This window comes from Coffea eugenioides, unplaced genomic scaffold, assembly GCF_003713205.1.
Source record: "Coffea eugenioides isolate CCC68of unplaced genomic scaffold, Ceug_1.0 ScVebR1_567;HRSCAF=1265, whole genome shotgun sequence".
Classification (NCBI taxonomy): Eukaryota; Viridiplantae; Streptophyta; class Magnoliopsida; order Gentianales; family Rubiaceae; genus Coffea; species Coffea eugenioides.
The window spans coordinates 30636-43793 of record NW_020864416.1 but is presented as its reverse complement, the minus strand read 5'-3'; the positions used below and the strand labels follow the sequence as shown (position 1 = coordinate 43793).

The 13158-nt window shown below is 51.9% G+C and overlaps 1 pseudogene; it reads left to right on the top strand.

Moving 5' to 3' along the window:
• Nucleotides 1-5347: 5347 nt before the first annotated feature.
• Nucleotides 5348-8657, top strand: LOC113758552 (annotated as a pseudogene).
• The last annotated feature ends 4501 nt before the right edge of the window (nucleotides 8658-13158 follow it).

Below are 13158 nucleotides of genomic sequence, written 5' to 3'. Positions count from 1 at the left end.
GCCTTTGAGGACTTGATGCAGCGTCTGGGAGATGTTCCAGAGGGCTTCAATGTTGTGGACGCTTTGTTGCAGACCCGAGAGATGATCAACACCCTGACAGCACAGATGGAGGAAACCAGGCAGACGGTCTCTTCCGTTGGGGATGTTGTGGCATTGAGGAACGAAGTGGCTTCGTCCAATGCTGAGATCGCGACTTTACAGTCGGAGATCGGTGTGTTGAAGAGGGCGGTTGGCTCTTCCAACACACAGACCGTTCAGAAGTCTTCAAGAGGGAAAGTTAAAGTCCCTGAGCCGAAATCGTACCAGGGGAGTAGGAGTTCGAAGGACCTTGAAAACTTCTTGTGGGATGTCGAACAGTACTTCAAGGCTGTTGACGTTCCAGAAGTTGAGAAGGTATCCATTGCATCCATGTACCTTAGCGGGGATGCAAAATTGTGGTGGAGAACGATGCAATCAGACCCCACCAGGCCCAAGGTTGAGACTTGGGACGTGCTGAAGGAGGAAGTGAAGAAACAATTCCTTCCCACGAATGTTTCGTGGAAAGTTCGGGACGCGTTGTGGAACTTGAAGCAGAACAAGAGCGTACATGAGTATGTTGCTGAGTTCCAGGCCCTGATGTTGGATGTGAAGGAGATGTCTGAGGAAGACAGACTCTACACCTTCATCCGTGGACTGCAGCCGTGGGCGCAGATGGAGTTGCGGAGACAAAATGTTCAGACCGTGTCTCAAGCACTCGCTGCCGCAGAGAAGTTGATAGACTTCAAGTCCATGGGATCCAACGACAAGAAGAAGGAGAAGGGCAAGGAGAAGGGCAAGGACCTGAAAGGTGGACCGTTCGCGAAGAAGAAGAAAAAGAAGCAGTCGGTGCCAACGAACGAAACCGGTGGCGCTTCTTCTTCTAAAGAGAAGCAAGCCCCGAATCCAAAGAAGGATGGCTGCTTTAATTGCGGAGGACCACACTTGGCCCGCAATTGTCCCAATAAAAAGAAAGACCAGAATGTTAGTGCCTTAATAGCGGAAGATGATGGTGATCGGTTGGAGATGCAGGATGCACGGGTCAACCCCATGCAGTTCGTGAATGCCATTACAGGTACTAATGGTCGTATGCCTTACAATAGTTTGATGTATGTGCAGGTTACGTTGAATGGTAACCAGATACTGGCGATGATGGATACGGGAGCATCGCACAGTTGTGTGACGGAACGCGTGGTGAAGCAGTTCCGGCTGAAGTTGAAGGACTTGGGCTTCAAGTTGAAGGCTGTCAACTCTGAAGCCAAGCCAGTGTTGGGCGTGGCAACGGTGGAATTGGAGATAGGGCCATGGAAGGGATGGTGTAGCCTCATGGCCAGTCAAATGGATGACTTTGACTTGATCCTTGGCAAGGACTTCATGGTCGCGAACAGGATCTACCCAATTCCCCACTTGGACGGCGTCATGGTGGACGACGACCAAACCCCAGGCTTTGTTGCTGCAGTAAGGTTGCCAAAACAGAAAGGCAACCAACGAAATAACATGGTGTCGGCTGTACAAATCGAGTCCAGCCTTAGGCGTGGTGAAGTGGTGTATATTGCTGCGTTGGTGGAAATGAAGCCCGACATGTACCAGGAGGTACCCGATGCCGTGGCTCATGTATTGGAGGAGTTCGCAGACCTGATGCCTGCGGAATTGCCAAGACGGCTGCCTCCTAGACGTGCCGTGGAGCACAGAATTGAGTTAGTGCCAGGAGCCCAACCCCCTGCCCAGGCTCCTTACCGCATGTCCCCGATGGAGTTGGCGGAGTTGCGGCGCCAACTGAACGAGTTGCTAGAGGGCCAGGCGCTGAGGCCGTCGAAGGCTCCGTACGGTGCCCCAGCGCTGTTCCAGAAGAAGGCAGATGGAACGCTTAGATTTTGTGTGGATTATCGTGCCCTGAACAAGATCACGATCAGGAACAGATACCCGATCCCAAACACCTTCGACTTGTTCGATAGGCTGGCAAGGGGCCGATTCTTCACCAAAATTGACTTGCGGTCAGGGTACTGGCAAGTCCGAATAGCCCCAGGAGACGAGGAAAAGACGACGGTGGTGACAAGGTATGGTTCCTTTGAATTTCTTGTCATGCCGTTCGGCTTGACGAATGCACCTGCTACGTTTTGTAGGCTGATGAACGATGTTTTGTATGAATACCTTGACAAGTTTGTTGTAGTGTATCTAGATGACATTGTTGTGTATTCGGAGTCCCTAGAAGAACATGTAGGGCACTTGAGAGACGTATTCCGCAAGCTGAGGGAATACGAGCTCTATGTAAAGAAGGAAAAGTGTGAGTTTGGCAGGGAGCAGATTACTTTCCTTGGCCATGTGGTGAGCAATGGCCGGATCGAGATGGATCGCAGGAAGGTCGAGGCCATTCTTGATTGGCCCGCACCCCAGAAAGTCGCAGAACTGAGGTCGTTCCTTGGTTTGGCCAACTATTACAGACGTTTTGTCCAAGGATACTCCAAGATAGTGGCCCCTTTGACGGATTTGTTGAAGAAGGATAGACCGTGGATGTGGGATTATGAATGCGAGGATGCGTTCAGAATGTTGAAGGAAGCAGTCACTTCTGCTCCAGTGTTGCAACTTCCGGACTTCTCAAAGGCGTTTGAAGTGCACACTGATGCTTCCGATCGTGCGATTGGAGGAGTGCTGATGCAAGACAAGCACCCAATTGCATTTGAGAGCCGAAAGCTGAAAGAGTGCGAGCAGAGATATAGCACGCACGAGAAAGAGATGACGGCCGTAGTGCACTGCCTGGAGACATGGAAGCACTACCTGTTGGGAACCAAGTTCGTGGTGGTGACCGACAATGTGGCCAATACGTACTTCAAGACGCAGAAAAAGTTGACCCCGAAGCAGGCTCGTTGGCAGGAACTTCTGGCCGAGTTCGACTTTGACTGGCTGCACAAGCCAGGAAAGGAGAATGCAGTTGCCGATGCATTGAGCCGAAAGTATGTCGAGGAGTACGTTGCTGCACTTAGCACTGTGGAAACGGACTTTCGGGACAAGATCAAGGCAGAGTCCCCGAATGATCCAGTGTACCAGACCCTGATCACCCAAGTCCGCGAGGGCAAAGTTCGTCGTTACTGGCTCGAAGACGACTTACTCTTTGCCAAGGGCGGTAGAGCTTATGTCCCGACTGGAGGGGGACTTAGGCGACAGTTGCTGCGAGAGACCCACGACACTCCTTGGGCTGGTCATCCAGGAGTTGAACGAATGAGGGCGTTGCTGTCGCGGAGCTTCTACTGGCCAAAGATGGAAGCAGATATTGAGGCATATGTGAAAACATGTCTTGTGTGCCAACAAGACAAGGTGGAAAGGAAGAAGGAGCCAGGCTTGTTGCAGCCTTTGCCGATCCCTGATCGACCATGGCAATCGGTCTCAATGGACTTCATTTCGGGATTTGCTAAGGTCGATGGTATGGCTTCTGTTTTTGTAATCGTTGATAGATTTTCTAAGTATGCTATCTTTATCGGTGCGCCGAAGGCGTGCCCGGCTGATGTTGCCGCTGAGTTGTTTTTCAGAAATGTTGTGAAGTACTTCGGGTTACCCGAAGACATCATAAGTGACAGGGATACCAGATTCACAGGGAAATTCTGGACCGTGTTGTTCGGATTACTGGGATCCGAACTCAAGTTCTCTACTGCCGCACATCCTCAGACCGACGGACAAACGGAGAGGATCAATGCCTTGCTGGAGGAGTACCTAAGGCATTATGTGTCGGCAAGCCAAAAGAATTGGGTGGAGTTGCTGGATGCTGCGCAGTTTTGCTACAATCTGCACAAGTCATCCGCAACCAAGCTGAGTCCGTTCGAGTTGGTCAACGGGCAACAACCTCTGACTCCGCATGAAGTTGCACTTCAAGGCGGGAGTCGGTGCCCAGCCGCGCACCGGTTTGCTCGTGCCAAGCACGAGTTGGTGGATGAAGCAAGGGATAGCTTGCTGGTGGCGCAACAACGCATGAAGAAATATGCGGACCAACATAGACGGGACTTGGAGTTCCAGGTGGGAGATCGAGTGATGCTGAAGCTGACTCCCCAGATTTGGAAGAAAGTAAGCAGCAAAACAGTCCATCGTGGGCTCATTCCAAAGTACGATGGACCGTTCGAGGTGGTCAAGAAGGTGGGTCGTGTAGCCTATCGTTTGAAGCTGCCCGACAGGCTGAAGATCCACCCGACCTTCCATGTGAGCTTCTTGAAACCCTTCAACCAGGATGAGATGGATGAAGGACGGAAGCAGGCAAAACGTGCTCCACCAGTGATCCGCAAGCAATTCCAGAAAGAGGTGGAGGCAGTGCTGGATCACAGAACCCTGGGGCAGAGCAAAAAGAATAGCCGGACAGATTATCTAGTCCAGTGGAAGGGTGAAACCGAGTTGGATGCTACTTGGGAGCGAGACGTGACCTTGTGGCAGTTCGAAGACAAAATTGCTGAGTACCTGAGAAAGGTGCGGAAGCAAGCCAAGTTGACGAGGGCGTCAACCTCTTCAAGTGGGGGTGGTCTGTTAGCCCCTTAGGGCGCAACGCGCGCGGCCGTGGTCTAGTTCGGCCAGCCATGGCCTAGGTGGGAAGGCCGAAGGTGACACTTGTTGGAAATGTGTGAATAAGTGTTTGATAATGTTTTCCTAGTCTATGTTTGGGCTGGGGAAAGTTTTAGGGGCATCAGGTGCCTCTAGGTTAGTTGGGGAAAAAGGAGTGCCTCTACTAACGGTTGGAAGTTTCCCTCTAAGACATATATAGAGGGGTAACTGTAACTAAGCCAAGTCAAGGCCAAGGGCTAGGGGCCAAGGCCACGGAATGACGATGGCTTGGTGGGTTGTTCGGGTGGTTCCAAATGCTTGGAACCACGGTGCCTAAGATTGCGAAGTGTTGGGGCAAGCTTGGCGCGGAACGTTGCCGATGGAAGGAAACGGGGCGCGCGGAATTGTGCGGCAGTGCCTGTGCGCGCCAAAGCTAGACGTTGGACGGTTGCTAACCGTTACTGGCAGTTGCTGGGAGTTGCTGGCGGTTACCAGCAACTCAGCCTTGTTCCTAGCGGATTCCTGACTTTGTGGACGTTTAGATAAGACCAACGGTTGGGTCTCTTGTCAACCGTAATTATGCCTATAAATAACGGGCTAGGCAGTGACTAAAGGCAGAGAGTCTCAAATAGTGAGAATCACCTTTAGATGTTCAGCACGCCAAGTGTTTGTAGAAATTCCTTGTAACCGTTGTGGTGAAATACAGGGTTGGCCTTGTTGGCTGTAACTTGTGCGTGTGTTCCTTTATTTTGCCTAAGTGTTCTAGGTTCTGAATACTTGTGTGCAAGTGAGTTGCGTGGGCTGACTGGTAGCGGCTACCAGTGCCATTACGTGCGTGGTTTGCTAGAGTAAGTAAACACCTCGTAACAGCGTGGTATCAGAGCACGGCTCTGATCCATTAGACCGTGCTTTTGTTGTGTTCGTTTTGTAGGTAATGATGGTTGGACACGGAAATACTGTCCAAGAGCGGTTGCAACGTCAGGAGCTTGCCTTTGAGGACTTGATGCAGCGTCTGGGAGATGTTCCAGAGGGCTTCAATGTTGTGGACGCTTTGTTGCAGACCCGAGAGATGATCAACACCCTGACAGCACAGATGGAGGAAACCAGGCAGACGGTCTCTTCCGTTGGGGATGTTGTGGCATTGAGGAACGAAGTGGCTTCGTCCAATGCTGAGATCGCGACTTTACAGTCGGAGATCGGTGTGTTGAAGAGGGCGGTTGGCTCTTCCAACACACAGACCGTTCAGAAGTCTTCAAGAGGGAAAGTTAAAGTCCCTGAGCCGAAATCGTACCAGGGGAGTAGGAGTTCGAAGGACCTTGAAAACTTCTTGTGGGATGTCGAACAGTACTTCAAGGCTGTTGACGTTCCAGAAGTTGAGAAGGTATCCATTGCATCCATGTACCTTAGCGGGGATGCAAAATTGTGGTGGAGAACGATGCAATCAGACCCCACCAGGCCCAAGGTTGAGACTTGGGACGTGCTGAAGGAGGAAGTGAAGAAACAATTCCTTCCCACGAATGTTTCGTGGAAAGTTCGGGACGCGTTGTGGAACTTGAAGCAGAACAAGAGCGTACATGAGTATGTTGCTGAGTTCCAGGCCCTGATGTTGGATGTGAAGGAGATGTCTGAGGAAGACAGACTCTACACCTTCATCCGTGGACTGCAGCCGTGGGCGCAGATGGAGTTGCGGAGACAAAATGTTCAGACCGTGTCTCAAGCACTCGCTGCCGCAGAGAAGTTGATAGACTTCAAGTCCATGGGATCCAACGACAAGAAGAAGGAGAAGGGCAAGGAGAAGGGCAAGGACCTGAAAGGTGGACCGTTCGCGAAGAAGAAGAAAAAGAAGCAGTCGGTGCCAACGAACGAAACCGGTGGCGCTTCTTCTTCTAAAGAGAAGCAAGCCCCGAATCCAAAGAAGGATGGCTGCTTTAATTGCGGAGGACCACACTTGGCCCGCAATTGTCCCAATAAAAAGAAAGACCAGAATGTTAGTGCCTTAATAGCGGAAGATGATGGTGATCGGTTGGAGATGCAGGATGCACGGGTCAACCCCATGCAGTTCGTGAATGCCATTACAGGTACTAATGGTCGTATGCCTTACAATAGTTTGATGTATGTGCAGGTTACGTTGAATGGTAACCAGATACTGGCGATGATGGATACGGGAGCATCGCACAGTTGTGTGACGGAACGCGTGGTGAAGCAGTTCCGGCTGAAGTTGAAGGACTTGGGCTTCAAGTTGAAGGCTGTCAACTCTGAAGCCAAGCCAGTGTTGGGCGTGGCAACGGTGGAATTGGAGATAGGGCCATGGAAGGGATGGTGTAGCCTCATGGCCAGTCAAATGGATGACTTTGACTTGATCCTTGGCAAGGACTTCATGGTCGCGAACAGGATCTACCCAATTCCCCACTTGGACGGCGTCATGGTGGACGACGACCAAACCCCAGGCTTTGTTGCTGCAGTAAGGTTGCCAAAACAGAAAGGCAACCAACGAAATAACATGGTGTCGGCTGTACAAATCGAGTCCAGCCTTAGGCGTGGTGAAGTGGTGTATATTGCTGCGTTGGTGGAAATGAAGCCCGACATGTACCAGGAGGTACCCGATGCCGTGGCTCATGTATTGGAGGAGTTCGCAGACCTGATGCCTGCGGAATTGCCAAGACGGCTGCCTCCTAGACGTGCCGTGGAGCACAGAATTGAGTTAGTGCCAGGAGCCCAACCCCCTGCCCAGGCTCCTTACCGCATGTCCCCGATGGAGTTGGCGGAGTTGCGGCGCCAACTGAACGAGTTGCTAGAGGGCCAGGCGCTGAGGCCGTCGAAGGCTCCGTACGGTGCCCCAGCGCTGTTCCAGAAGAAGGCAGATGGAACGCTTAGATTTTGTGTGGATTATCGTGCCCTGAACAAGATCACGATCAGGAACAGATACCCGATCCCAAACACCTTCGACTTGTTCGATAGGCTGGCAAGGGGCCGATTCTTCACCAAAATTGACTTGCGGTCAGGGTACTGGCAAGTCCGAATAGCCCCAGGAGACGAGGAAAAGACGACGGTGGTGACAAGTGTATCTAGATGACATTGTTGTGTATTCGGAGTCCCTAGAAGAACATGTAGGGCACTTGAGAGACGTATTCCGCAAGCTGAGGGAATACGAGCTCTATGTAAAGAAGGAAAAGTGTGAGTTCGGCAGGGAGCAGATCACTTTCCTTGGCCATGTGGTGAGCAATGGCCGGATCGAGATGGATCGCAGGAAGGTTGAGGCCATTCTTGATTGGCCCGCACCCCAGAAAGTCGCAGAACTGAGGTCGTTCCTTGGTTTGGCCAACTATTACAGACGTTTTGTCCAAGGATACTCCAAGATAGTGGCCCCTTTGACGGATTTGTTGAAGAAAATGTTGCAACTTCCAGACTTCTCAAAGGCGTTCGAAGTGCACACTGATGCTTCCGATCGTGCGATTGGAGGAGTGCTGATGCAAGACAAGCACCCAATTGCATTTGAAAGTCGAAAGCTGAAAGAGTGCGAGCAGAGATATAGCACGCACGAGAAGGAGATGACGGCCGTAGTGCATTGCCTGGAGACATGGAAGCACTATCTGTTGGGAACCAAGTTCGTGGTGGTGACCGACAATATGGCCAATACGTACTTTAAGACGTAGAAGAAGTTGACCCCGAAGCAGGCTCGTTGGCAGGAGTTTCTGGCCGAGTTCGACTTTGACTGGCTGCACAAGCCAGGAAAGGAGAATGCGGTTGCCGACGCACTTAGCCGAAAGCACGTCGAGGAATACGTTGCTGCACTTAGCACTGTGGAAACGGACTTCCGGGACAAGATCAAGGCAGAGTCCCCGAAGGATCCAGTGTACCAGACCTTGATCACCCAAGTCCATGAGGGCAAGGTTCGTCGTTACTGGCTCGAAGATGACCTACTCTTTACCAAAGGCGGTAGAGCTTATGTCCCGACAGGAGGGGGACTTAGGCGACAGTTGCTGCGAGAGACCCACGACACTCCTTGGGCTGGTCATCCAGGAGTTGAACGAATGAGGGCATTGCTGTCGCGGAGCTTCTACTCTCCAAAGATGGAAGCAGATATTGAGGCATACGTGAAAACATGTCTTGTGAGGCATACGTGAAGAAGGAGCCAGGCTTGTTGCAGCCTTTGCCGATCCCTGATCGACCATGGCAATCGGTCTCAATGGACTTCATTTCGGGATTTCCTAAGGTCGATGGTATGGCTTCTGTTTTTGTAATCGTTGATAGATTTTCTAAGTATGCTATCTTTATCGGTGCGCCGAAGGCGTGCCCGGCTGATGTTGCCGCAGATTTATTTTTCAGAAATGTTGTGAAGTATTTCGGATTACCCGAAGACATCATAAGTGACAGGGATACCAGATTCACAGGGAGATTTTGGACCGTGTTGTTCGGATTGCTGGGATCCGAACTCAAGTTCTCTACTGTCGCACATCCTCAGACCGACAGGCAAACGGAGAGGATCAATGCCTTGCTGGAGGAGTACCTAAGGCATTACGTGTCGGCAAGCCAAAAGAATTGGGTGGAACTCATTCACGGCGCCATCCTTCCACCGGACTACAATCTGGTCAAGACCATGGACTCGTCCGACCTTCTCAACTATTATTACACCGGAGCAGCTCAGGTCGGTATCCTTTACTCCCTACTATTGGTAAGAGGTGACTTCATCATAGTGTTGACCTTCTTTCTAAAATTGACCCGCCAGATGAACGTGGTTGGACCCGAATTGGCCAGGCGCTACGAGAGCCTGCTCCCACTGATGAGCGAAACGAAGGCCGCTAATGAGAAGCTGCTAAGCCAGCACGAAGCTGCTGTAGCTGAAGCTGAGGGCCTGAAGAAGCAGCTCGCCCAAGTCCATACGAACTTCGAATTGGAGTTGAAAAAGAACTCCGAGCTGACCTCCCAGCTGAAGGAGGAGCAACAGAGGGGAGCTGAGCTGGCCGCTCAGGTGGAGGCGGCCAGGGCTGAGGGCCGCCAAGAGGGCGTGCGGAACTTCCTTAGGTCGGAGGGCTTTATAGGCGACCTGGCTATCTTGAATACCCCAGTGCTGCAATATGGATATTCCCAGGCACTGAAGGAAGTGCAAGGGTTAGGTCTGCCTGGGTTCGATCTGGGGAAGTTTCCCAAATACAACCCCCAGGCTGTGGAGCAGATCGACCGCCTGGTGGAGGGCTACACACATGGGCGGAAGCTGGCAGATCTGGTTGCTGATCCTCTGCTACCAGTGACCACCCCTGAACCCGAACAAGAGGAGGAAAAGGGGGAGAACTAGAGTAGGACTTTAGAATAGGAATCCGAACTGTCAGAGCGCAGTTCGTTTTGTATGAGCTCTGCTCTTTTTGTACAGTCCTCTTTTGATGGAATGAAAAATCTTTCTTTTGCTCCATACTTGGTTGCATTCACAGTTTAATATTAAGTTACAATAGCACGGTCTGGTACCGACCTTGATAAGCACGAGCTAACTTTTAAGACAAGATAGCTTATTCCTAACTGAACACATCAACATAAAAATTTTGATCTTGGAATGACCTGGTATGTGCGAGCTGGACGCCCTAACGGAAAATCCTCAAGTTGGAATTATGCCAAGTACGCGGGACTTCTTCTCCGTCGAGGTGCGCTAACTTACAGTATCCAGTTCGATCTGCCTCCTTCACCACATAGGGGCCCTCCCAGTTAGGATCCAGCTTAGACGTACCCCGGGCTCGACTTACGCTATTCTTTCGTAAGACTAGGTCCACGCTATTCTTTCGTAAGACTAGGTCCCCCGGTTTGAAGTATAAGTGTCTCACCCTGGCATTGTAGTGCTGCGCGACCTGTCCCTTGTATTTAGCCATGCGTATAGCCGCCTCCTCCCTCCTTCGTTCGAGCAGATCCAAACTTAGCCGTAGCTCGTTCTCGTTGTCCTGAACTATAAAATTCTGGACTTTGCTTGAGGGAACACCGATCTCGCCGGAATCACGGCCTCTGCCCCGTAAGTAAGGGCGAAAGGAGTCTCCTGGGTGGTAGTTCGAGGAGTGGTTCGGTATGCCCATAGTATTGTAGGCAGCTCTCGTCCATCCAGTCTGAAGACTCTATCCGAGTCTTCAAGCCGTGCAGGATGGTTCTATTGACGTTTTCTACCTGACCATTGGCTTGGGGGTGACCTACCGAGGTGAAGTGCTGACTGATCCCGAGCTCCGCGCACCAACCTTGGAGGGAACTGTCAGCGAACTGGCGACCGTTGTCCGAGACCAGAACCCGAGGTATACCGAATCAACAAACGAGGTTCCTCCAAAGGAACTTCTGGACCGACCTACCGCTGATGTTGTTGAGCGGCTCAGCTTCTATCCATTTGGTGAAGTAGTCAACGGCCACTATCACATGCTCATAACCCCCAGGAGCTCGGGGGAATGGACCCAGCAGATCGACGCCCCATTGAAAGAACGGCCAAGGGCTCTGGAGCAGAATCATCTCCTGGGTCGGGGCGTGATGGACCGGGGCGTGCAGTTGGCACGACCTGCAAAGCGCTGCCAGTTCGGCTGAGTCTAGAAAAAATAGTGGGCCAGTAATACCCGGACAGCATCCCTTTCTTGGCCAACATCCTAGGGCCGACGTGATTTCCACAGAGACCCTCATGCAACTCACGCAAGATGTAGTCTCCTTTCTCTGATGTTACGCACTTCAGCCAGGGACGCAAGTAAGATCTCCTATAGAGCACCCCATCCGTTAGCACGTACCCCCGCGACTTGAGGAGAATCTTGCGTGCCTCTACCTTGCTGGAGGGAAGCTCTCCCCTAGCTAGGTACCGTACGAGGGGATCCATCCACGAGTTCAGTACCTGAATAACTGCCGAGCCCACCTGATCGTATGCCCGATCTCTGACGACATCTACCAACACTTCCTTGTTCAGCGTGCCTAATGAGGTGGAGGCTAGTTTAGACAACGCATTTGCTCTCTTATTTCGGTTTCGCGGGATTTGTTTGAGCGTGAATAGCTTGAACTGAGTTCTCAACTCATGCACCTTGGCGACGTACCTCCTTAGCGGTTCCTCCTTGACTTCATAGTTTCCCCCACTTGATTTACTATCAGTTGCGAGTCGCTGTAGACCTCTACTGATTCGGCCCCCAATTTTTGAGCAATCATCATCCCCGCAATCAGGGTCTCATATTCAGACTCATTATTGGAAGCCCTGAAATCAAATCTAAGGGCGTAGGCCAGCTCCTCCCCCATGGGGCTGGTCAAGAGGAGTCCAGCTCCGCACCCTTCTTTGCTTGACGACCCGTCCACAAACAGTGTCCAGGTCGGAGTAGACTGCCCTGTTTTCTCGGCGGCCCGTTCGGGCTCAGCAACTCCTCGTGCCTGTTCGGCCCTCACTGCTTTGGTGGCCTGTGTGACCTCGGTAGCTTCTCCGGCCTGTTCGACCTTAGCCGTGTCTCTGGCCAGCTCGGCCTTTGATGCCTTGGTGGCCTGCGTGACCTCAGCAGCTTCTTCGGCCTGTTCGGCCTCAGCCGTGTCTCCGGCCAGCTCGGCCTTTGATACCCTGGTGGCCTGCGTGACCTCGGCAGCTTCTCCGGCCTGTTCGGCCTCAACCGTGTCTCTGGTCATTTCGGCCTGAACTTGTCCGCAAGGGACCCCCTCTGCTATAAAGTCTGCTAATGCTTGGGCCTTAATGGCCGTACGAGGTTGATAGCCTAGGTCGTACTCGGATAGTTCCACGGCCCATTTCACCATTCTCCCCGACGCGTCAGGTTTGGAGAGAATTTGTTTAAGGGGCTGGTCAGTCACTACTATCACGGGGTGAGTCTGGAAATACGACCTGAGTTTCCTGGCCGCGTGAACTAGTGCTAGAACATGCCACTCCACCGCAGCGTATCTAGGCTCTGCTCCTTGCAGAGTTCGGCTGACGTAGTACACAGGCTTCTGGACCTTGTCCTCCTCTCGAACTAGTACCGCACTGACTGCCTCTTCCCCCACCGCAAGGTATATAAATAAAGTTTCCTCCTGCGTGGGAGAGGTCAACGCTGGCAGCCGAGCAATATGGGTTTTAAGTTCATCGAACGTCTTCTGGCACTCGGAGGTCCATTCAAACCCGGGACCCCTCCTCAATGCTTTGAAAAAAGGTGAGCCCCGAGCTGCCGACTTGGACAAGAATCTGCTTAGGGCCGCCATCCTGCCAGTTAACCGCTGGACCTCCTTTATGTTTCGAGGAGGGGCCATGTCAATAATGGTCTTCACCTTTTCGGGGTTGGCTCTCACCCCGTCCTTGGATATCATACACCCAAGGAACTTACCCGACCTAACCCCGAAGGTGCACTTCTTGGGGTTCAGCCGCATTCGCAAGCTTCGCAAGATATCGAAGATTTCTCTGAGGTCATTAATGAACTGCTCCTGAGTTCGGCTCTTCACCAGCATGTCATCCACATAGACCTCCACGTTTCGGCCGATCTGATTTTTGAACAGCTTATTGACCAGCCTCTGATAGGTCGCGCCAGCATTCTTCAACCCAAATGGCATGGTGATATAGCAATAAGTCCCGTATTCGGTGATAAAGGCAGTCTTCTCTTGGTCCTCCTCATCTAGGGCTATCTGGTGATACCCATAGAAAGCATCTAGAAAGCAAAAAAT